General features: G+C 43.5%; 1 long non-coding RNA gene across 3 annotated transcripts in view; it reads right to left on the bottom strand.

Moving 5' to 3' along the window:
- LOC138363911 (uncharacterized) overlaps positions 1-24971 on the bottom strand; it is a 564751-nt gene that overhangs the window by 280748 nt on the left and 259032 nt on the right. The gene's annotated exons all lie outside the window — the stretch shown is intronic.

Here is a 24971-nt window from a genome sequence, read left to right as displayed (position 1 = left end):
GCATTCTCATTCTATTTATCTCGTTCACTAACGAGACGATATTGACGTCCTTTTACACCCTAATATTTTAAATCAAATACCAAAGAACAATTTTCCATTGTTCATAACATTGGATCGAAAGGTTTTCCGTGATTAAAAGCACATTTAAGAAATACTGAATACGTGACGTAATTATTATTTTGCCCGTGAAGCAACATGTCACGGATGTGGAAATTCAGCTTGGGATGGAAGTACACTTTAATAGCCTACCATTTGTTTGCGCTTCCTCGCTAGAAATTGTTAATAATTTTAATTACCCAAGACAACGCATTAATCTTGCTGCGTTACGGGTAAGTGCTTTGGGTGTCAGAAATTTCCGACATCACTGGCGAGCCAAACAAGCTACGAGACAGCTCATAGGCCCTAACTGTCACTGTTACCTCAGATCTGGACAAGGAAGGATGTATGATTGAGTGCTTTAAGATTTTTGCAGGATTCCCTTTTGTGCTGTAGAGTTAAGCTTCATAGAGGAAACAATAGACCTCTGAATTACTATAGTAGTAGCCGATGACCTTCTGAAAAGATATATATGATGAGGCTTTACAGGTAACTGATGCAGGGTCTAGTGAGGGTCGTCTCACAGCCTTATGAAGTGACTAAGGACATCAGCCACAAGTCCAGGAGTAAATGTTGATAGTGAAGTGATACCCTCCAGGTCTTCAAGGCAGTCCTGACGAAGTGAGAGAGTCTGTAAGTCGGTGACCCGTGACATTTGCGCAGGAAGTGCCAGTGTGAAAATGGCCAGTAAAATTGTTCACTGAAACTCTGAAAAATGCACTGACACGAAATATTACTCACTGATGCGGGAGGGCAGTGATTGATAAGAGTTCTGTCGAGCCGAGAAACTATTGGTCAGCAGACAGTGTTAAGTATTGGCCAACAAGTAGTGAGTGGTTGTGTGGCTCTCGGCGCTTGTGTAGCTTATTAGTGTGGGAAGTCAGTTTCCGACAGCTACATGGGGAGGGGGGGGGGGTGGCGAGTTGACTAGTAGAGCAACGAGCCTTTGCAACAGCCTACCTCTAAAAGGGAAAAAAAGAAAAAAAAGGAAAAAAAAACTCAGATTCGGGAAAGTACCTGGGAACGTGACCTGTGACACCTACGAGGAAGCCCAGTAGTGGACGGCTCAGCTGTGAGGAAGCTTGAATGTGAAGCTAATGAGTACCCACTGAGACTACCGATTTGTTTTCATTATTATTATATTTACATGCAAAGCATGCTAAGAAATACAATAAATACAATAAAACAAGGTCATGAGAACGAAACACAACACCAGCCTGAAGGGCGCACAATAATTACAACACATAGCATAACAAACCACAGGTCCCATTCACACACCAAACACACAGCAATCACACAGACTAATCATAATGCTCATACTTATCCGGCCACTCCGCCGCCGGGAATCGAACACAATACGCCTCCCAAAGCAACATGATGATATCCGGAACAGGGTTACTGTGAAAAGTAAAAAGGATCAGGCATCAACTCCGGCACACCCACAACAAAACACCGAGCCCATGGAACCCAGACGAAAGAAGGGCTCCATGGGACAGGATGCACGCGGTCAACAATGTCAAATAGCAAGGGGTTCTCAGCATCATACGCCACGCCGGAGGCCAAGACGAGAGGGAGAGGGCTTCTTCCCACGGGGCCGGGCAATGGGCAGTCCACTGGGAGCCTCCTCGGCTGCCTGACAGGGCCCCTGTGTCAACCACAGGACGTTGCACCTGCAGGGACCCCCCACGCCGGGCATCCTTCTTCAGCACCAGCACGAGGCCTCGGCCCGCACCAGCACCCTCACCACCCACGTCCGTAGGAGCGACCACCCCCCACTGCGGAAAACCATCTGCAGAAGAAATAACAGGAGGTAACTCATTTGCACAAACATTATCAGCAGGCACATGGACGTCAGCAACCACCATCGGCGTAGAGCACGAAGCACCCGGAACTACCACATCATCGCCCGAAGATCCACCAGCGTCGAAATCCTCCACATCAGCTCAAGCAGTAGAAGAATGCCGGGAACGCTTCGGCTCCGGCCGCACATCCTTAGAGCCGGAGGCGGACCCAGAACCATGGGTCTCACGCCGTGCGAACCGACGCCCATTGAAAAACGGCAGCAGCCTCAACCACAGGTGGAACCGGGCCGCGCACATCCGGATGCTCCGCAGCCCCCCCCCCCCCAAGCACCCAGCACCTCCGTGACAACTGGCGAGGGCCAGTCGCAGCAGCAGGAGATGAGGAAGATGAAAACGTCGGCGACTTGCAGAGACCATCCGGAAGACTCACGGGAGCAGCTGGGACAGCAACAGGGGCAGGAAGATCAGCCAACGGCACCGTAACATCCGGAGGAGGGGCCGGATCATCCGGAGGACCGCCGGGCGACGTAGGGGGAGCCGCATCAGCCAACGGGACGTCCACACCCTCGCCCACGGAATCCACCCCAACAGGGAGTGGTGGGAAATCCTGCTCCCGGAACAGGTTCACAGGAGCGACTGCAGCCCCGGACCACCCAGCAGCCTGATGCCCCAACAGGCCACACTGAAAACAGGTACGGGGTTGATGGGCATAGTATACCCGGACGTAGTACTCCAGAAGCCGGACTGAAGAAGGAACGTCAGACCTCGATCGCATCCCAAGGGTACGAATGTTAATATGCATACCCTTATACCTCCCCAAGGACAGTGTATTCACCTGCACACTGACGACAGCGCCAAACTGCTGGAAGTATTGCCGGAGTAGGTCCTAGGGGAAACTCCAAGGGTGCCCCATGCACACTCACATGTCAGGTCACCACTACGGTCCATAATGGTCACAGAGCCGGCACCATCCGGCAGCAGCAAGGATCGACCCTCATAACGGCGGAGGAACTCGCGGTACACCTCCTCTCCCACTAATTTGACAATAACCCGGAGAGTAATAACCCAGCTCAATCCTGTAGACCTCATCCACCGGGACACGCATGTCACACATGACAAGCTCAACGACTGGGTATCCAACACGGCCTGTAAACTCAAGGTCTACGGAGTTCACTTTCACAACAGGGGGAAGAAGGCCTCCCATCGCAAGTGTGGTACGTCAACACCAGCCAAACGGCAACTGCAGGGAGGGTGGGGACGCCCACACCCCCAACCGCTCGGCAAACCACCACCAACTAACGAAGGGCTTGGCAACACGTCTATACCCCACGGCAGCTCGGGCGCAACTCCCTAGACTACCGAAAATGGTGGTTTGAAGGGTGCACCCAAAACCGGAGGATAGTTGGTGAGGGAGTGGCGTCATAGGAGACAGCAGCTGAAGCAGTGCAGAGATGTGGACCAGGAGAAACTCTTCGCCTCGAATGATAAGTCGGCTGTTAATTAATAATATGCACTCTTCTTGGTCGATGACGTTCGCTCAGTGATTTACAAACCTTACATGTTCAGAGCCATGAGGTTAGTCCCCATCATGGAAATAAAATGTTAAAAATCCATTTATTGACCGATTATTATGGGACTTGTTTTAAAATGTGTGCCAACGTTTCCGAAATGTGTGCAGTTTCCTGTTTTTCCTCAGTTGTTTTTGCCTTTATAAAGACTGAAAATTTACTGTGGTGGATAATGATAAAAAAGAGCAAATCCATCTCGAAAAAAGGAAGAAAAAATAAAACGCCTTATGGAAAAGCTAGCGAGTATTCGCTAGTAGTATTAACTCGGGGAAACTCGCCAACAAAGTTTGACTGTAATTAATGAACTTCCAGGCTGTGACCTTTACTGCAGAAAGTGAGCGATACCTTTCCTTGCATTTACCTTGCGATGATTTCGGGGCTGAACGTCTGTGGCCCGGTCCTCGACCAGGCCTCTTCGTTGCAGGACTGGTCAGTCAGGGTGTTGGACGCAGCTGCTGATATGTGATTTGCAGCCTGGTTGATCAGGTATCCTTTGGAGGTGCTTATCAAGCTCTCGTGAACACTGCGAGGGGTCGGCTAGTTATGTGCTTTGTGTAGTGAAAGCATGTTGAACGGTCTCTGATGTTGATAGTTCTTTGAGTACCTATTGCACCTCTGCTTCTCAACGGGGTTATTCTGCACATAATGCCAGGTTTTCTGGTCTCTTGTGGTTTTATTTTTGTGTGCAGGTTTGGGACCAGCCCCTCTAATATTTTCAAAGTGTAAATAATGTGATGTTGATAGTTAAGTGGCAGAAACAACAGATGAGGATGCGATACAAAATGAATAGTGATGTTGATTTGGCTATTGTTACAGCTCCACGTGCAGATGATTAATTTACCACTAGAACCCCACATGCCAGATGTAGTGAAGCCTGGTCTACTGACAACACTGCACCATTTGCTCAGAGTTTTACTGGAACACCAGGCTTGACTGTCCCAGCACCAACCACTCCTCTGGGATTTATTTATTATGAGATTTACAGAAGTATTTGGCATATGAAAGAAATTTAATTTGCATCACAAAGAATGTTCAATGCTTCTAACCTAGTAAAGAATGAGTGGGAAGTGAATGTAAAAGAGCTTGCCAGATATTTGGAACTGACAAAGTTGATGGGAATCGTGAAGGTGCCAATGATGTCAATGTTCTGGCAAAAAGGTAAAAAGTGGCATGTATCTTTCAGTTTTTGTATGACTTCAAAGCATTATGTAAAGATTGCAAAGTAATTTCATACTCGTAACAATGCCATTCCCGAAGACAGTTCACACTCTCATTAAAGTTAGAACATTAATGGTATATCTAACAAAATCAAAACTTGCTACATTACTCAAACATCTGTCTGGATGAAGGCACAATGACATGGTGTAGCCGTCTATCTTCCAAAGATTTTAATCCAAATAAACCTGATAATTATGGAGTAGAGCTGTACATGCTAGCTGAATCTGACTGGTTACATCTTTGATTTTTAAGTATATGCAGGAATTGAGAAGACAACAATTCAAAGGGTTATGAGTTTGATTGCACCACTGAAGCGCAAAGGTTACCATTTACATATGGATAACTGCTATAACTCGCTTCAACTTAGGGAACAGCTGCTTAAACAGGGTGTATACACCTGAGGTACTCTCAGATTACAGCGTAGTGCACCCAAAGATCTTCAGCTAGAAGCGAAGAGGAAACGGTATTAATGAGAGAATCCATAAGAGCCGTGATGAGGGTTCGAACCTATGCCGTGGGTGTTCCCCCACACACGTCCTAGTCAACTAGGCCATGACATAGTATAAGGGTTGCAACCGGGAGTTCTACTCAACCTACAAGGATTTCCTGAGGCTTCTACTGAAGCCTGGCCAGGAGTTCCCCCCCCCCCCATGCACTCTGGCCAGTCATCCAGGAATGGTCTCCCTCTGACTCCTCCTTTAATACAGAGTAATCACACTAACGTGACTGCATCTTTGAGAAAATCCGTAGGAGCTGTGATGAGGGTTCGAACCAGGGCATGCAAGGGAACACCCACTGCATTGGTTCGAACCCTCATCACGGCTCTTATGGATTTTCTCACTGATGCAGTCACGTTAGTGTGATTACTCTGTGTATAGAATATCATATTAAAGGGTCCTTAACACTGGTACATTAATGAAGACTGTCAAGGCCAAGGAAAGCAAAGATCTTGTGGGGTTTTCTCATTTTAAAAACGTTGAATTAGTTGCTAGATTAAATAGGGACCGTGGTTGGGAGGCATTGAGATTATTTGGTTCAACATCTCTGCGAGTTTATAAGTTGTCTTGGGGATCTGCGAAATTATAGGCCTAAGGAGTTATCCAGGTTTGTGGGTCTTCACATTACCCTTGCCAAAAAAGTAACGCGATTCAAAATAAACTGTTACTTTTTAATTTTAAGCCTTCATTCTGTGTTCACTGCATCTGTGAGGAGGTTATAAAGGATGGTGGCGATAAAGGTATCGCCACAATCATCGAGATCCTGACCAACAAAATGCTGCAATCCTAATCCATTTCCGTGTGCAACACAGAACTTGGCGCCTGCTTGGAAAGAAGAATTATCGTACCCTATTTGAACATTTGTAACGGATTTAACAAAACAGAATACTACTCCTCCAACTATTGTAACAAAGCTACACACCGAACATTGTGTTCCTGAACAAAAGCTACATCAACCTCCTGCCTATGAAGCACCGAGATCAGCCGCCATGGAACGCAGCCCGTTGTCATTAATGGAGGCACAAATTAAATGAGTCATCGGAAGTATATATTTACACACCACCTATCTGTCAAGGCCCGGCCGGCCAAGACGAGCCGAAACTCCACGTAAAGAATCAACACCAGCCTCTGAAAATATTTCGGGCACTTTGGACAGAGGAACGCCTGGAGGCGGGGCTCCAGGCGTGACAGACCCCGCTTCAAAACTAAGCACAAATCATGACTGCTGGCTACAGTCTCAGCACCCCCCCCCCCCACTCCGGCCTACCCACAAAGGGATGCCCACACGTCTGCACCGAGGAGGAAACCTCATCACAACCACTGACTTCAAACAAGCCACATTAGACTCCAGCACACCCTGTTCACTGTCCATGGTCTCCACCATTTCGAGAGAATCCTCAGGTTCCAGTGAACAAACTCTTCCATTCCTCGTGCGACGTTTCTGCCCGGGCACGAGAGTAGCCGGCAGAGACTCATGGTCAAGGCCTTAATGGCGACTGAGAATGCCTCATGATACACCAAGATAATGTAGTCATTTAACTTCTCCTTGTCTCCCCCTGCTGAATAATGACAAAGTAATAACCAGCAACAAATATATTTGACAAAACAATGAAAGAAGAATATTTAGTTGACCAAACCACACAAGATGAATGGGCAACGACGTTTCGGCCCGTTCTGGATCGTTATATAGTAGATTGTGATGAGACAATTAATTGAAGATTAAGCCACTCAAGAGGTGGCATGGGCATGAATAGCCAATAAGAGGAGACGAGGGAGGAACGGGCATAATTATATGCCTGTGCTTACATGGGGGTAATGTAAAGAACAAGTTAGCCTGAAATAATTCTTATCCGTTCTGGGTGGTAAGCCCTGCTCTATGACCAGTCAGTTTATTAGTTTAAGTGATCACTATACTTATCTAACAAGCAGAAATAGTACTCTTCCTTTAATTAGCAAAGTTCGTAGTAGATAACAGGAGTTGTTGGTGCTCGACCACACTGATTTTGCAGGATTGTTCACTCTAGCGTGTTTGTGGGCTAAGCTGGTCTCTCGCTCTCGGTGGCGTCTCTTCCCTCCCGTACTCGTGACGCATTCCCCAGCAGTTTTAAATCCGTAATTTCACGTGGTAGGTTCTTGATGACCTCCATTGCAGTGACCATTTCCCCATCCTTGTTACCTTTTTCTCTTTTCGCCCTCCTCTCTCCTTCCTTAGGTGGCAGTTTGTGAAAGCGGATAGGAACCTCTTTACCCTTAGTGCTGCTCTCTGACCTCCCTCCTCCTCTTTCATGACACTGTCTTCGATGCTGCCCTCCTCTCTCTTCCTCGCTCCTCTTCTCGTGGTCCACGGAAGTGCGTTCCCTGGTGGAATGCAGACTGTGCTCAGTCTGTCTGCTGTAAGCGTGCAGCCTGGAAGGGAAGAGACACCGCCGTCGGCAGACGGCCGATTCTTTTCTTTCCTTTCGGAAGGCGAGTGCGGTGGCCCGTAGCGCCATCCGTACGGATAAACGTGATTGTTGGGCATCTTATGTCTCCACCATTAGGTCCGAAACTCCTCTGCCCCAGATCTGGAAGCGTATCCACAAGATATCGGGCAAGTTCCTTCCCGATATTTCACCGGTCCTTCACCTCCGTGGTACTCTTGTGGGGGACCCGTTGCAGGTCGCTACCGAACTGGGTTCCCACTTTTCTTATGTTAGCTCTGGTCTTCATCTTCCCTAATCTTTCCTTCTTCGTAAACCTGTCCTCGAGTCCCGTCCTTTATATTTCTGCACTCGTCTTCGATTTCCCTATAACGATCCCTTCTCTCTCTCTCTGAACTTCATTCTTCCCTGGCCCTCTGCGGTTCTACGGGGGCGGGCTCCGATGGTATTCATAGAGATGCTTCGCCATCTCCCTCCGTGCAAGTCTCGGTATTTACCAAGTCTGTATAATTGGATCTGGGAGTCGTCGTCAGTCCCTGAGGACTGGCTGGATGCCGTTGTCCTCCCTGTTCGCAAACCAGGGTCTCTGGGAATATCCCCTAAGGACTTTCGCCCTATTGCCCTCACAAGTTGTCAGCAAAGTCTTTGAACGTATGGTGAACGTTCGTCTGATGTGGTTCCTGGAACACCATCACCTCTCCCCTTCTCAATTTGGTTTCCGCAAGTGCCGCAGCATGACAGATGTCCTGGTGAACTTGGAGGTCTATATTCGTACTGCTTTTGCTGCGAGACCTCCGTTGTTGCTGTCTTTTTTGACCTGGAAAAGGCTTACACCACTTGGCGATAACATATTCTATCCCAGCTTCATTCTTTTGGCCTTCATGGTCATCTCCCGCTCTTTCTTCGCAGCTTCCTCTCATCGTTCCTTTCGGGTGCGGCTTGGTACTGCTCTCTGCCTCTTTTCAGCAATACGAAGGTGTTCCCCAGGGTAGTGTTCTGAGCACTACTTTCTTCTGGTTGCCCTCAATGGTCTTCTTTCCTCTCTTCCTTCAGGCGTCTTCTCTGCTCTCTATGTCGATGATCTTACCCTTTGCTGTCAGGGTGATGATTCGCCTCTCATTCAACGCCGGCTTCAACTTGCGATTGATACAGTGTCGTCTTGGGCCACCGATTATGGCTTCAGGTTCTCTACTACTAAGACTTGTGCCATGACTTATATTCGGAAACGGGTTGTTCTCCGTCCCTCTTTGTCACTTTATGGTCATCCTCTTGAGTACAAACATTCCGCGAAGCTTTTGGGGTTATTCCTTGACACTCGTTTGTCTTGGTCTCCACATATCTCTTACCTCTGTGTTGAGTGCTCTAAGGCCCTTACCCTCCTTCGGGTATTATCCCATACTTCTTGGGGAGCAGATAGGCGCACACTCCTTGCTTTACATTCCTCTCTCGTCCTGTCTAAGCTCGATTATGGTTGCTCTACTTACTCGTCTGCTTCTCCTCATACTCTTCGCCGTCTTGATGCTTTGCACCATACTGGGTTGTGCCTCGGTTCTGGTGCCTTTCGTTCGATTCCCGTCCTCAGCTTGTATGTTGACACTGGCTTCCTGTCTTTCCGGAACCGCCATGATCGCTGCTGTCTTCGATATCTTGCGCGGACCTTGCAACATCCTTCCTCTCGCCTCTGTCGTGCTTTAACTTTTACCCCTCCTGCGGCTCCTGTTCCTCTCCACCATCTCCCTCTTTCTGTCCGGTTATCTCGCTTACAGTATTCTCTTTCCGTTCGTATTTCTAATGTTTCTCCTCGTGTTGTTCCTTCTTTGCCCCCGTGGAGCGTCTCCCTAATGCAGTTTTGTACGTCCTTGACCTGCATCACTAAAGCTTTTATCCCTCCTATGGTTCTAAAATGCCTTTTCTTTGAGCACTTTTCTTCTCACTCCCGCTCCGTTTCTGTCTTCACCGATATTTTTAAGCCTGTGGACGGTGTTGGCTACGCTATTGTTTTTCCTGATCTCACTTGTGTGTCGCTTACCTCCGAAGACTGGCATCTTCACAGCGGAGCTTTATGCTATTCTCTCTGCTCTTCGTCTCCTGCTTTCTCGTTGTCAGTCTTCCTTTGTAGTTGTTGTTGACTCTCGTAGTGCCCTCATGGCTCTCGGGTGCTTTAATCCGGTTTATCCAGTAGTTGTCGAGATCCAACATTGGCTGTTTCTTGTTCACAGTAAATTTAAGTCAGTTGAGTTTTGTTGGGTTCCCAGCCATATTGGTGTCTTTAAATGAGTGTGCAGATTTCGCCGCCAAGGAAGCTGTCTGCTCTTGTCCCATCTCTCGTAAAGGTATTCCATATTCCAACTTTTACCCAGTTATCCATTCCTCCATTCTTACCCGTTGGCAGGCTTCTTAGTCGTCTGTTACTGATAACAAACTATGTACTCTTAAATGTTTCCTCGTGGCCATCCTCCTACCACCATAACCGGCGATGGGAAACGGCTCTGGCGAGGTTGCGTATTGGCCATACTCGCTTAGCCCATGGTCACTTGATGGAGCACTGCCCTGTTCCTTATTGTCCTGATTGCATTGTCCCTCTTACGGTCGTGCATATCCGTCTTCAATGTCCTGGCTTCCAGGACGAGCATGTCTTGCTTTCCGACCGCCCCTCGTGTTCACCTGTTCCTCAATAGAATTCTTGGTGACTCGGATACTGTTGATATCATTCGCCTTGTGCGTTTTTGTTCTCATATTGGCATCTTTGGTGATATTTAGCGCCCTCTGATTATTCCGCACATTTGATGGTGCTACATAGCCTTCCCGGTTTGGTGCCTTCTTTTGATAATTACTTACTTTAAATCCGTCATTACTGACTTAGGGAATTAGACTTTGAATTCATTTGTAATTGTTAAATCCAGTCTTGGAGAATACTTTATCCTATTTGTTTCCAAGAATGGTGTGTTAATGATACGTGTTATGGATAAATTATCTTCAGGTGAGGTGACAAATATCCCATTTTCTCAGAAGCCATGAAACCCATTTTCTTTTAATGATTTTCTTAGAGAAATTAGTGGTTAGTCGGGTTAGTATTTTCATAACGTAATTGCATTTGCTTGGTACAATGTGTGTGTTAGTATTTAGTGTCGGAAATTCCAACATAATTCCGGGGAGGAGGGGAGTAACATGGGTCGGCGTCACTGTTTAGGAATGGAGAACCCCTCATTGCTCTCCTTCAGAATTATAGTATTGTTCAAGTATTAATTTGCACTGTGGTGCCTTAGTCCTTTCAGGACAGCGAGGTGGGAAGCCTCTGGGTGACATCCTTTCCTGCTAGCCACGAGGAAATTAGTTTTTCTAAGGTTTTAAGACTAGTTGTACCTTTTCACTTCTTCCACTATTCTCAAGATACCCTGGATGTCTGAATACAGACTATACCGCCTAGAGGACATTCTGAACGTGGACAGTCACTGTCAACCAGAACATCACCACCAGATTTGAAGTTTTTTTTTTATTGTAGGGGTTGTTTACTGATACTCCCATAGTCATTATTCTCCCGTAGTGGTCATTATTCTCCCGCAGTGGTTACTCTCCCGAAGAGCAGTTAGGTATTATGGAGTCCAAACGTCATTCCACCGACTTATTACTCATGACAGATGTTTGTAGCTCTTAACCAACTCAATCTGACTTGGAAAGGATCTTCTGGTCCCTTGTATGTGAGGTCTGCTAGAGATTTACGAAATCTATAAATACATCACAGACGAAGACAGATTTACGAAGTGAATACATCAGATTAGATGGACTTAATGGCTTTCGTGCGAAAGATCGCCAGAGGTTGGTCAGTGGTTTGTTATTGACCCGAGCTTCAATTTCGGTGACCGGTGTGAAGCTCCTGTAGATCAATCTTTTGTTATGGAGGGTTTTCCTTGGACAGCGTTTGACTGTTTCCACCATCAGCTTGTAGAATCCTCCATGCCATTGTCTTCTAGGGGGATATGAATTTTTAGTGGCACTACTGTTGATTTAGGGCAATGCATACAACTGGGTGATTACAGACATCTCTCAGACATGCTTCCTCTGCAACGAAGCCTGACTGAGATCACTAACTTGGTGCAGGATCGATGTGCAACAAACCTACAGAAAGCATGTATGAATGCCTCGGCACATGTCTGGGGTCCCTACAGAGTATTGGGGATGTAATTTTAGAGATAAATATAGCCTCTGCGATTAGATTACTGAGGCGGTGGAGCTAATGAATTAATGTATATTATGATATGTAATGAACAATGTATGTTAAAGTATAGTAAGAGCATATACGAGTATCTTATGTTCTGATCTTAGTGAAGAGCAGAGGTGCCATAGGCACAATCAGAGAACACTGTATAAACATCAGAGGTCCACGGTTGTTCAACGTCCTCCCAGCAAGCATAAGAAATATTGCCGGAACAACCGTGGACATTTTCAAGAGGAAACTAGATTTATTCCTCCAAGGAGAGCCGGACCAACCGGGCTGTGGTGGGTATGTGGGCCTGCGGGCCGCTCCAAGCAACAGCCTGGTGGACCAAACTCTCACAAGTCAAGCCTGGCCTCGGGCCGGGCTTGGGGAGTAGAAGAACACCCAGAACCTCATCAACCAGGTATCAACCAGGTATGTTACTCCCGAATGTATTGCTTTGCCTAAGAGACAATTCACACCACCATGGGAGAATTGTAATGTAGATGTAGTAATTATTCCCCTGCAAAAAACAAAAAATGTACGAGATAGCAGAGCTGAGAGCAACATATTACTGTATAATTAGGGAATTACCTACAGAAAACAAATGTATATTGTGATGGATCAGTAGCTAGGGATCACTACCAAAAACTGCCACTGCTCTACCTGTTGTAAAGGTTAAAATACTTCAGTTTTGCACAAATTAAGGAGCAAATAAAAAAATTACTCCCATCACATGTCACACAAACCCAAAGTAGCAGAAGGAAGACTCACTGTAATGTAATACCAACAAGACACTGTGTACCCCCTTCTTTCAAACCCGGCAAAAAGATATCCAGACACATTGCAGAAGCCATACACAGAACTCAGACTTGGTTAAAAGTGCTGCTGAGAGGTAATAAATTCAATAGTTAGAGCATGTCAAATCTGTGAAACAGATGCATGGGAGCTACTGTGGCATTACTTATTGGAATGTGAAGCAACTGAAGCCCTGTGCACCAAACTCAACATTAATCCAATGAGAGCAACTGCATTAAATTCAAAATTCAGACTATAATGCTGTTGAATAATGGGACACTAGTGAACACTGTGCATCTATATCCGCCTCCAAGGTGGTTATCAAGACTAAAACCAGTTCGCTAAAACATAAACAGTAAAAAAATGAAAAGGAAACCACGACTCCATTTAAAACTTTGACCCAAATATCACAAAGAAGGTTATTGTGAATAACTGATTACAGAATCAATATAGCCTGTGCTATATTGACATTTAGTTCTGAGTAGCTAAATCTAAAACAACGGCAACAGCAGCTATGGATAAGAACATAAGAACAAAGGTAACTGCAGAAGGCCTGTTGGCCCATACGAGGCAGCTCCTATCTATAACCACCCAAACCCACTCGTATACTTGTCCAACTCGCGCTTGAAACAATCAAGGGACCCCACCTCCACCACGTTGCGAGGCAATTGGTTCCACAAATCAACAACCCTGTTACTGAACCAGTATTTACCCAAGTCTTTCCTAAATCTAAACTTATCCAATTTATACCCATTGTTTCGTGTTCTGTCTTGTGTTGATATTTATAATACCCTATTAATATCCCCCTGTTATGTCCATTCATCCACTTGTAAACCTCTATCATGTCACCCCTAACTCTTCACCTTTCCAGTGAATGCAACTTAAGCTTTGTTAATCTTTCTTCGTATGAAAGATTTCTAATTTGGGGAATTAACTTAGTCATCCTACGTTGGACACGTTCAAGTGAATTTATATCCATTCTATAATCCGGCGACCAAAACTGAACTGCATAATCTAAATGGGGCCTAACCAGAGCAAGATATAGCTTGAGAACCACACCAGGTGTCTTGTTACTAACGCTTTGATTAATAAATCCCAGTGTCCTATTCGCCTTATTACGAACATTCATGCATTGATCCTTTTGTTTTAAATTCTTACTAATCATAACTCCCAGATCCCTTTCGCAATCCGACTTCGCAATCTCAACACCATCTAGCTCGTATCTTGTAACTCTATTATCATTACCTAGCCTCAGAACTTTACATTTATCAGCATTAAACTGCATTTGCCACTCCTTTGACCATTTCAAAACCCTATCTAGATCAACTTGAAGTGATAGTGAGTCGTCCTCCGAATTAATTTCCCTACCAATTTTCGTATCATCGGCAAATTTGCTACTCAAACCTGAATCTAAATCATTTATATATATTATAAACAACAGAGGTCCCAGGACAGAGCCCTGAGGTACTCCACTAACAACATTATCCCACTCTGACTTAACCCCATTTATACTAACTCTGTTTCCTTTGGAATAGCCATGCCCTAATCCAACTTAATATAGCACCCCCAATACCATGAGCTTCTATTTTTTTAATTAGTCTTTCATGTGGCACTGTATCAAAAGCTTTGCTAAAGTCAAGGTACACATCACAATCCTTACCACTATCAACTGCCTCAACTATGCTGGAATAAAAAGTTAGCAAATTTGTTAAACATGCACTGCCATTTGTAAAACCATGTTGCGACTCATTTATTAATTTGTTTTTCAAGATGGAGACGAATTGTATTTGCAATTATTGATTCAAGTAATTTTCCCACAATAGACGTTAGCTAATTGGCCGATAGTTTGACGCAAGTGATCTATATCCTCTTAAAAATTGGTACCACATGTCGGAAAATCCGACACCATTTAATATCATACAGGCAGATAATATTGCTGTGTTGTATAAACAAGTTAACCCATAGAAAATGTAACTTATAGTGGAATTTCCGTCTATAGAAAACGGGATATCATTACCACATACTATTATAAATTCACCACCTATTATGGTGGGAATTATTCTTAAATACATTAGTCTTTGGAATTTACCATCATAAAAACATCTCATATAAATTAACTTAATTATCAGAATTAAAATAGAGTAAATGTGACCCTTCTATCACTTACTGTCATCTGGACAATGTAGGCCAGAAGCGTGAGTGAGGAGGGAGTGGTCAGCCATTGTTATTGTACTTAGACCAGAGGCGCACGGGAGCAAATACGGCTCCTGTTAATTTCTCTTGGACGAAGTGTTATGGAAACCAAAGGTGTACCATTATCAACACGCTGTCAACAAATACAAGCTAACTGTTCTGCCGAAACCCATTTATCTAATCATTTTTGGCCATTAATGTCAGTAGATAGGGTGATCCGGTTAGAATACGAAATCGCCTCATACTAAAGGTAATTAAGCCTAGGTCTTTATGGTTAAATGTACAGTGTTTTCTCTGATATAGCTGTCATATATTAGGATTCTGGCTTCATAGCTAGCGCCCTTTTGACAGGTCAAGACGAGGAAGCATGCTTTGTGTACCAGTTACTGGGTTATGGAAGCTACCTCAAAGAGGATAATTTGGTGTCTACATCCTGGTTATACCTGGTGGACTAAGGCCTGCTGTACAATAAGATAAGGAACCTCTTCAATGTTTAACAATATATGTAGTTTAATACTGTAGTTTGATTGGCTGCATATATATAAATTCAATATAAACACCCCCTAATGTGTAGTGGATCGATTTGTGAGATTATTGCAGAAATACAGTCCACTTATCATACAAATTGCTATCGAAGTATATAAATTAAATATAAATCTCACAGGTCGGTTCCCACACCACATTAGCTACCTTCCATGACTCTGGCACTCTGCCTGACTCTATTGATTTATTAAATATGGTAGACAGTGGCTCGGAAAGCTCTTCTTTGCATTCTTTAAGCACCCTGGCAAACACTTCATCCGGCCCTGGGGATTTGTTTGGTTTTAGTTTTTCTAATTGTTTAATTACATCCTCCCTGGTAACTGCAAAACTAGTCAACCTGTCCTCATCCCCACCCACACAGACTTGTTCGGCTGAAGGCATATTGTTAAGTTCTTCTTTAGTAAATACAGATATAAAATATTTGTTAAAAATACTACTCATCTCCTTGTCATTATCTGTTGTTTGACCTGTCTCAGATTTTAATGGACCTATCCTTTCCCTAGTCTTAGTTCGATATAACCGAAAAAAACCTTTAGGATTTGACTTTGCTTGCCCTGCTATGCGAACTTCATAGTTTCTTTTTGCTTTCCTAATCTCTTTTTTAACATTTCTAACCAGTTGTATGAATTCCCGTTCTAAACCGACTTCCCCATTCTTAATCCTTTTGTACCAAGCTCTCTTTTTACCTATAAGGTTCTTTAAATTATTTATCCACTTTGGGTCATTAGTGTTCGATCTATTCAATTTGTATGGTATACTACGTTCCTGTGCTTTTAGAATATTCTTAAATAAGTTATATATTAAATCCACATCGAAATCCCTTTCTACGTCACCTATCGCTGGGTTCATGTCTCGCTCTAAGACCGGCCCACACCCCATACCCAAGACTTTCCAATCTATTTGACCCAAAAAATTTCTTAGGCTATTAAAATAAGCTTTTCGAAAATCTGGCACTTTAACAGAATTTTCTCCTACAGGTCTGTTCCATTCTATGCTAAATCTGATTACTTTGTGATCACTGTTCCCTAGCTCACTCCCTATTTCGATGTCATTAATTTGTGTTTCCCTGTTAGTTAACACTAAATCTAAAATATTATTTTCCCGCGTTGGTTCCTTAATGTGTTGCATAAGAAAGCAATCGTCAATTAATTCTAGAAAATCTTCTGCTTCACTATTCCCTGTTTTGTTCACCCAGTTTATTCCACTAAAATTAAAGTCACCCATGACATAAATACTGTTAGATCTAGATGTTCTAGATATTTCATCCCATAGATGCTTTGCTTCCAATCTGTCTAAATTGGGTGGCCTATATATAACTCCTATTATAATATTATTTGCTTTTTCGTTTAATTCTATCCAAATAGTTTGTGTGTGGCTCAGTTTTGATTCCCTCATTGAGACTACATTTCAAATTGTCCCAAACATATATGGCTACATCCCCTCCTCGTCTAATATATCTGTGTGAAATAGTTTAAATCTATTTATCTGATATTCGGCTAATAGTTCTCTATTTTCTACATTCATCCACGTTTCGGTAAGTGCAATAATATCTATTTTTTCTGTGTAGACAAGAGCATTTAATTCATTAATTTTATTTCTTAGACTTCTACTGTTAGTGTAATATATCCTAAGTGAATTATTATTTTGAGGCCCTTTTCTTTCCCTGATCATTTTGCCAATTCTTTTCTCCCACAAACACACACTTTTATTATCACCTTCCTCCAAATCAATTCCCATACCACTATCTACTAACAGTTTAAACCCAAACAAACACCTCTAACCACTGGTTCCAACGAGTTCGCAACAGCAACAACCCCAGCCCTCGATAGATGCACCCCATCACGAGCATACATTTCATTTCTTCCATTGAAGTGTTCCCAGTTGTCTATGAAAGATATTGCATTTGATTTGCAATATCTTTCCAGCCAGCAATTGACACCAAGTGCCCTCGACATCCATTTATTTCCCACTCCCTTTCTTGGAAGAATGCCACATATGATCGGGATTCCTCCCTTGCTCCTAACTAATTCAATGGCTGTCCTGAATCTCTGTATTAGTTCCTCACTCCTAACTCGCCCAACATCATTACCCCCTGCACTAATACAAATAATGGGTTTGTTCCCATTTCCCGTCATAATATCATTGTTACGGCCCTCTCGGGACGCAACGGGGTTCTCACTCTGATGTTGTTAGAGGGAGATATATGTATCCGTTCCCAAGCCAGTAGTGGCTATCAAGGGATGAGATCCGTGACGCAAGTAACTTAAAAGGGAGTAGGGAAAGAAAGTTAAGAACTTAATATTATAATGTTCACCATCACCGATTAAATATATAGAATAAAAGAGTACACAAGGGGGAGGGGTATTAACACTTTACAAGGGGATCATGCACAATCTAGTCTTCTGCTGAAGACTCTTGATCAAGAAGCTAGGTGCTGAGTCCGCGGTGCTTTCTTCGTGGCCTCAAGACGTGTCTTCTGAGAATGCCGAGCCTACCCTGGCCACAGGTCAGCCAAAACACAGGTCCACTGGGGGCACCGTCGTGGAGGCCGTCAACCACACGTCCAGCAGGTCTGCTGGCAGGTACTGAGCCACCAAGGCTGGTACGGCCACTCCACGAACGATAAAAGGGGTACGCCCTAGACAGGAGTCTCGTGTGATATCACAAATCACCCTCCTGTCCTCAATACCCCAGTGGATTATCGTCTCCAACAGTCGGTCCCGGGTAAATCCTTTCACTGCCACTCCACTGGCAGGCTAACACACCACAGTGTTCTTCCGGGGGGACGACGTCACAACAGCTGCAGCAAACTTCACAGTATGGAGACTGGCTGCCTCGGGTAGACTGACTCAACCTTCAACACAGTGGTCCCAGGTCGGCTCTGTAAACACACGTCATCAATAACCGGGACACTAATACATCTCTCTTACGGGCTCGGGTACAAACACCTGACGTATCCAGTCCATAGATGGCGCTGTCGTCGGAGCACCACCTCACCAGAGGTCAGGGGCGGCGGTGTTGAGCGTTGAACCAGACTGGAAACTGGTCCTCGAGGCCAGTACACGCTGTCCTCACCAGGTGTCGTCGTTCGTTTGGCGGGGGTTTCGGGAGCTGACCCACAGATGGCGTAGTTACTGCTCCTTGCTCGGACGCTGGATCCGGGTTCGTAACAATCATTCATGTTTCCTACAATATCACCAATTCCAGCTCCCGGATAGCAAACCCTTATTCTGTTCCCCCTATCTCTAGCTCTGGCTATTATACAGCAGGCCTTAGTCCACCAGGTATAACTAGGATGTAGACACCAAATTTTCCTTGTGTGAGGTAGCTTCCATTACCCTGGTAACTGATAAACAAAGCATGCTTCCTCGTCTTGACCTGTCAAAAAGGCGCTAGCTATGAAGCCAGAATCCTAATATATGACAGCTATATCAGAGAAAACACTGTACATTGAACCATAAAGACCAAGGCTTAATTACCTTTAGTATGAGGCGATTTCGTAACTGGCTCACCCTGTCTACTGACATTAATGGCCAAAAATGATTAGATAAATGGGTTTCGGCAGAACACTTGGATTGTATTTGTTGACAGTGTGTTGATAATGGTACACCTTTAGTTTCCATCACACTTCGTCCAAGAGAAATTAACAGGAGCCGAATTTGCTCCCGTGCGCCTCACTGGTCTTAAACAATAACAATGGGTGACCACTCCCTCTCAGCTGACGCCTCCCTCACTTTGTAGAGATGTCAGCAACTGATTGAATGGTCACATCTACTCTATTTTTAATTGATAATTAAGTTAATTTATGAGATGTTTTTATGATGGTAAAGTCCAAAGACTAATGTATTTAAGAATAATTCCCAGCAGAATAGCTGGTGAATTATAATAGTATGTGATAATGATATCCCGTTTGCTATAGACGGAAAATTCCACTACAAGTTACATTTTCTATGGGTAACTTGTGTATACATTGGCAGCAATATTATCTGCCTTTATTGATATTATTAAATGGTGTCGGATTTTCCGACAATAATTTAAGATTTATATGGCTCCCTTCACATAGGGTAATATTGGTGAATGAGGCAGTTGATGTGATAGCGAAGAGAGCTTCAGAAAAACTCTTGTCGATGTTGTATGTCATAAAACTTTGAAACGGACATGAATCAAGATGATCCAAGAAGATAAATAAAAAGTAACGAGAACTGTTATTGTGGACATCAGTAACACACACAAGCATTAAGCGTCCTTCGCTTATGGTAGAGGAAAGTCTATTTGGAAGGATTCAATTTACGAGATTAATAATAGGATACAAATGTTTTTGGCATTACGGTGTTGTCAGTGAAATAGATAAAGAGCGTAAATTATGTAGTATGTTGCACGCCCACACCTTAGATCATTATATTAGTATCAACTTAATAGCTATATAAATAAGGAAATAAGTAGTATACCACATCAAATTGTTAAGATGTGTGATAGTGTGATACAGAATACTTTGGAGTTATAAACACTGCCCCAAGAGTGTAACACACACATGCTGTGTTTACTGGATTAACCTGCAATGTAAAATGTGATTCTTGTACTTTGACTCGTGTATTTGGGTGCCTCTTGAGGGACTTGAAGTAGATGGTAGAAATAGCCTAAGCTACTTTATCCCTTTGAGATTTATTTTATTGTTTCTGTAAACGTACTTACACCATTTTCAAAACTCACATTTTGATCAAAGTTTCCCCAATTTTGTGTTTCTGCTTTGCTATCTCTTAGTCATACAACATAAGAAGCCTCAATTATCTTAATTTTTTTTCTTGGAACTCCCTTGTTAAATTAGGTTTAATTTTTTTGGAGCATTCCCATGACATTCAAAATTTTTGTCTTTGTTCTTGTGTTGTGCATGAACATTTTGCAAATGTTGTCTTCAACTTTCTTGGTTTCAAAGAATCATTTGGCAAAGCTTTGATACAAATAACGCATGGAGGTATTTTTTTCCAATGATGGACGTGAATTCACAATAAACATGTGAAACGTCGTACGCTCATTATCTGACACACATGATAAGCTTCAAATTGTGTCTAAAACACACGAATAATTCAGACTGTATTAAATTTATAATATAAAGAACTTTTCCGTGCAAACAGCGAGGCGGACTTTATTCACTGCTATCCAAGAGAGACCTGGGTCAAACTATCAGTAATCCAAATTAAGGGACGTCCTCTAAGTAATACGGCTACATTGGTAGTATTACAACGAACAGACGGTCAGCTGATTCTGATACTGGTTTCAAGCCACATGGCCAGGTATGGCTAGCCACCTTGCCAGAGCAATGCCAGGTAGCCAGTAAGTACACCGGGTTAGGGAGTTAGTCAGGTGGTGGGGGCGAGTGTCTGAGGGCTTGCCATGGCCTTGGCTGCAGTGCCACCAAGTTTTGTGGAAAATGTGCAGAAGTATATGGAGTTAGACGGCCGTTTGAGTGCCGTAAGGTTTCTTACGTGCGATCCCTGTGCAACAGGGATCGCACATCTAAGCTGGTATTGTTGTTACACTCGTATGGGCCAATAGGCCTCTGCAGTTACCTTCATTCTTAAACACATGATGACTAATATATACAAACTCGCTTATTCATCGATTGACAGTTTCAAGTTGATTTTTTTATATCAACTATGTATTTTAATGGATTTAAACCAGTTTCTCAACATGGAGCATATGACCCACATGGGGGCAAAAATGGAAACTGGGTTGTGTGATATTAGTGAGTGCCATTTTCTTTGCTTTATATAATGAGTGAGGAGGGGGTGGGGGGGGGGGTAATTTTGACATTAGTATAAAAGGTTGAGAACCATTTGTTTAAGCTTAAATGTCATGGCTTAGTGACGAGCACAAGTCAAATTATTATTATCGGACAGTTAGCTGTGGCTCTGGAAGTTTGTGTTATTTTCGTGTTGATTTTGCTAAGCCAGCTAACTCTAAAACTCAACCCCCCCCCCCCCCCCACCCCACCGAACTAAAAAAAAAAAAAAAATCCTGGGTGAATTTCCCCTGAACTAGACAGTACAAAACACTCGATAATTTACATTTGAGTCATATATGTAATAAACTACATATGAAGTAACTGTATCATGTATATATTAAAGCATGTATTAATATCATGGATCAAAATCACTTCAAGGTGATAAAGCTCTAGGCTTCAGAAATTATAAAAAACACCGGCAGATAGTTTAATACTGACAAAAGTAAGGTTATGAGGCTAAGTAATGATGATAGTCACAGGATATCAGGGGGAAGGTGATGAGATTGAGAAAGGAATCTTGGTCATAATTAGTAAGAACTGGAAGCAAAAAAATCTATGCATAACTGTTCGAAATAAGGCAAATAGGACCCTGGGAATATTTCTAGAAGAGTTAGCAATAAAACACCTTGTGGCTTTCTGCAGCTGTAACTAGCTAGGGAGGTCGGTCGGCCGAGCGGACAGCACGCTGGACTTATGATCCTGTGGTCCTGGGTTCGATCCCAGGCCCCGGCGAGAAACAAATGCATAGTTTCTTTCACCCTATGCCTCTGTTACCAAGCAGTAAAATAGGTACCTGGGTGTTAGTCAGTTGTCACGGCTGCTTCCTGGGGGGTGGAGGCCTGGTCGAGGACCGGGCCGCGGGGTCACTAAAAGCCCCGAAATCATTTCAAGATAACCTCAAGAGGATAGCTCGTTAGGCCTTGTTTAGAGTATGATGATCAGTTTTGGTAGCCATACTATAGAACGCGTCATGCATAGAATGACAACGTTAACACCACGAATTAGGAACCTTCCTTGTGAAAAAAGATTGTTAAAGCTTAATTTACATTATCTAGTAAGGCGAAGAGTTAGGGGGTGACCCTGATTGAAGTGTAAAAGTTAAACTACGTTTGAGACAAAGTACATCTTACGGGGATAGAGTAGTTTAGGCTATTTCTACCCTTCCCTCCCCCCCCTCCCTACGTGTACAAGCGGAAGAACGGGCATAACAAGGTTAAGGTATAAAAACAAAAACACAATAGAATACGAAACAATGGACGAAAATTATAAAAGTTTAGATTTAGGAAAGACCTGGATAAATACTGGTTTGGTGACAGGGTTATTGATTTTTGGAACAAATTACCAGGGTAACATAATAGATGTAGGGTCCCTTGATTGTTTCAAGCGTAGGTTAGACGTATAAGAATGACTGTGAATATAAATAGAAGCTGCCATGTGAGGGTCAATATCCTTCATTTTTGTTCATAAAGCAGACTTGGATTGTTTTACCGATCGTTTGAACCGTTAACAGGAGCTGCCCTTAATGTCCAAATGTTTTCTACTGTTCTGATGCTAGAAACAATAATAATGGCAGAAGTTAACAATAATAATAATCACGAAATAATGGAAGCAAATTAGATCATTTTCGAACTAGAAAAAATATTATAGTTTGTGAATTAGGTTGTAGATTAATGATACAAATTCAGGGCAATGTTGGTTAGCAACCAAAGTGTCCTCTCGAATAATGCATCCCATTTTAATGTCAAAATTCCAAACAGCAATTTAGTTGATCATTTTGTCCGTCGTGGCAACTCCAGAAGACGGGCCGATGTAACCAGCGTGTGACTACTGAAGTGATTCAAGTGTATGTTAGTGTTACTTTATTATTATTCTCCAGTTAAGCAAACTACCAAGACTGGATGTGTTGATCAAAGGCTGCTTCAGCGTCTATGTATTTCATTATGTTCTTCTCCTTGTAAATAACAAATATGACTACTCGGCCTTAGGAAAGCTTAATTTTAAGAAGCAACTTCATTTACCCAAAACACACTGGTTGTACAATGGTTTAAGAGGCGAACACACACAGCTTCTCTGCAAGATATGGAATTACATGCTGAATTTGGTAAATGTCAGAGGTTGTTAAAACATGTTTTATTTCATATTATATAAAGTTTATATCATTGTTTATATCAAACAATAAAATTACAACTTGGAATAAATGATTTTAATTTTTTAGGGTTTTTAATATTTAGACATGAATTTGAGTAATTGTCTGGAACTGTACGAGCGGCCTCGAACGCCCGTAGAGTCTAGATGTGACACCAGCTGCATTGACATTTCACGTGTAAAGTGTTCATTATTGTTGTAAAGTTTACGAACATTATTTGTTAATGTTTGAGTGTGTCAGCCCGGGGCACTACATCCTTGATCTTCACTATATATCCCAATTCTCCATCACTTAATCAGTCTGGGATATCAACAGTGATGTTATTGATTGAACGTTTGTGTCTGGCTGTCAAATATTTTGCCTCGAAGTTGAGCATCATGAGGGAGTCGCCATCCTCTATGATCACTGGTGGTATGTTAAGTCATGTCATGGGTTAACTTAATGTGTTAACGAACGTGTCTGATGAACGTTTTGTTTTAAGCATGTTGAGCATCTGGATGGGGTCGGCATCTTTCACGACCTCTGGTGGTACATCTAGCATGTTGGACAGCGCGGGCAGAAATACTTTCGTTTTTAAATGTTCTGGAAATAGATTTGAAAGTTCTAAAAGGCAAACTGGGAATTCGTTTAATTATTGTGCTCCTTCCTGGGAGGTTTCCTTGGGCATAAACGAATTCTAGTTAACACTCTCTTCGGGATCCCGAGGCTCATGTTTTCCATAGATGTAAGCCTTCATAACTGCAGTCGCCATCACTACAGAAATGCAGTATAATCTCCACATTTTTCCAGTAGTAAAGTGATGCACTCGAACTCTGACGATGATTTACTGATCTAGCTGCACTGCTCTAAATAAGTGACGCTTGCGTTAATGTCCGAAGGTGGAAAATGGTCAGATGGGTAGTTGATGAAGACTTGGGGTCGGTAGGTCCTATGGTGACCAAATGGATTAAGATTAAGCCACCCAAAAGGTGGCGCGGGCATGAATAGCCCGAAAGTGGAGGCCCTTTGGAACCATTACCAATAGTTGAAACTAGAGATCTGTAAATGGATGGATTTTTTTTTATGGGGGCGCGGATGGCGGTCACGGAAGGCAAGCAATACCACTTACAGAGCTGGTGATTTAATGAAGGCCTCTAGGTCTTCCGTGTTTTCTTAGTCCGAGTCTTGCTGCTAGTTGACATGGCTGTGTTGTCGTCCGTGGCGTAGTTCGTTGTTGGGGATTTTGGTCTCATGGCCTGAGGTTGAGGCTGGTTCTGAAGTCGACGAGTTGTGATGGAAGCTTGTTCGGTAACGTCGGTGGTGGTTGTGGTCGGAGACAGCACGTCTGCGAGCGCTTCTGTTGAGATTGTGATGGAGGTAGCTTTCGGGGCTGGAATGGAAGATGCTGCTGTTTGTGCAGCCTGGGTCTTTAGTGGAGCTGACGTCTGAGTTGATATCGACCTAGCAGTCGACCTTGTGGAAGTCCCGGGTGTGATAGGGGAGGTAGACACACTTGCGTCAGGGGCTGTGATGAGGTCCAGGCCATTGTCTAGGTACAGCACATTTAGTTCCCTGATGAATCGGTGGTAGTCGGTTCCCATTGGGGGCCCCTGGGGGCCCCATTGTGAAAGCTGGCTTGACTGGTAAGAGGATCAACTGTTTGGTAAGACTGGGAATAGTCTGGTTGGTTGGTAAGATCTGAGGTGTTTGTTGTAGCATCAGGGGCTCTGGTGG

The sequence above is a fragment of the Procambarus clarkii genome, chromosome 12 (genome assembly GCF_040958095.1).
Source record: "Procambarus clarkii isolate CNS0578487 chromosome 12, FALCON_Pclarkii_2.0, whole genome shotgun sequence".
Classification (NCBI taxonomy): Eukaryota; Metazoa; Arthropoda; class Malacostraca; order Decapoda; family Cambaridae; genus Procambarus; species Procambarus clarkii.
Note: the sequence above shows the minus strand (reverse complement) of the source record. Positions and strands in the feature narration are given on the sequence as shown.